Below are 1,076 nucleotides of genomic sequence, written 5' to 3' on the forward strand. Positions count from 1 at the left end.
GGAGTTGCAGAGCCAGAAGGTCCCCCCTGAGCCTCCTTTTCTCCAGGATGAGCCCCCCCCAGGGTGCTCCAGACCCTTTCCCAGCTCCTTCCCTGGACCTGCTCCAGCCTCTAAATACCCTTCCTAAACTGAGGGGCCCAGAACTGGACACAGCACTCGAGGTGTGGCCTCACCAGTGCCCGGTCCAGGGGCAGAATCACTTCCCTGGGCAGCCCATTCCAATTCCTGCTGTGTCCCAGCCCGGCTGAGCCATCCCTGTCCCCCCTCAGAGCTCCCTCTCAGGGCTTCAGGCACAGCCCTCAACGGGTGGGAACAAGAATCACAGGCCAAGGGACAGGAAAGAGTCACCCCCAAAACCGCTTTGGGATCCTGGGCTGGGATGGAGGGAGTCCAATGCCCACCCCGGGCACCTCGAGGGACACCCAGTCTTCTCCAACAGCTGGGCAGGGTGGTGGCTTCTCCACAGGGAGAAAATCCTCCTTGGGATAAAGCCCCTCCTGGAAGAAGCTTCCTGCTGGGAGAAGAGAGGATCGACCCCGTGCTCAGGGACCGTCTGAGGATGGGGGAGGTTTGGGGTCTCCAGCCCCAGGAATGTCACTTGGTGTCACTCCCAGCACCTCCAGGGTGGTAATCCCGAGGAAACACCCCGGGAAGAGCGAGGGGGGCTTCCCAAAAATCCCGAGAGGATTGTGAGAAAGCTCAGGCCGCTTTTAGGAAGCTGCACCCCCGCCCTGCCTTCACCCCACGTGCCTCGGCTCCCCCCCCCTGCAGCTGCCGGACATCTCCCCCCCATTCCCGAGGCTGATCCAGGAGTGACACATCCCAATCCCAGCCCATCCCACGCTGACAAACGGCTTCCTGCCGCAGGGAAGAGCCAGGGCTGAGCTCACAGCCGGGAACACGCCGGGATGGGGGTGCCAGGAAGGAGAAAAGGGGATCTGGGGCTGGAATGACCCCATGGGTTGTTGGAGAAAGGAAGAGGGAAAAGGGGGAAAAGGAAAGAAGAAGGAAAGGCAAAGGCAAGGAAAGAAGGAAAGGAAAGGAAAGGAAAGGAAAGGAAAGGAAAGGAAAGGAAA

At 60.4% G+C, this 1,076-nt stretch overlaps 1 protein-coding gene across 1 annotated transcript in view; it reads right to left on the minus strand.

Moving 5' to 3' along the window:
• Positions 1–1,076, minus strand: part of ADAM33 (ADAM metallopeptidase domain 33) — a 49,506-nt gene that overhangs the window by 18,118 nt on the left and 30,312 nt on the right. The gene's annotated exons all lie outside the window — the stretch shown is intronic.

The sequence above is a fragment of the Corapipo altera genome, unplaced genomic scaffold (genome assembly GCF_003945725.1).
Source record: "Corapipo altera isolate COAL_440 unplaced genomic scaffold, ASM394572v1 295, whole genome shotgun sequence".
NCBI lineage: Eukaryota > Metazoa > Chordata > Aves > Passeriformes > Pipridae > Corapipo > Corapipo altera.